This window comes from Opisthorchis viverrini (genome assembly GCF_000715545.1).
Source record: "Opisthorchis viverrini unplaced genomic scaffold opera_v5_435, whole genome shotgun sequence".
Lineage (NCBI taxonomy): Eukaryota > Metazoa > Platyhelminthes > Trematoda > Opisthorchiida > Opisthorchiidae > Opisthorchis > Opisthorchis viverrini.
In genome coordinates, this window is record NW_008752098.1 from 128,268 (window position 1) to 128,594 (window position 327).

The window sequence follows — 327 nt, forward strand, 5'->3', positions numbered from 1 at the left end:
AAACAACTTCTGAAGCAACAAAATGGCGAGCCCAAAGTCGAATGCACGCCAATAATTGAGAATGGAGGTTAATTAAAACTAAGCGTGACAAAATGAAAGTGAATGAGGGCAATTTTTGTTTGAGCATATATACAGTAAAATGCAACATTTTTGGGCAGAAATCTTCATTTCACCCGTGAAGTTTCTGCGGCAAAGTTCAGTTTGCCGCTAAGAGTTACCTGTCTTATCCTATCCTACTCATCATTTATGAAGGTCGCGGTCAACCAGCTTGCGGTATTTTGAAAGTTATATCCAATATCGCGCGGGCATCCGAATTTCTCACACTAC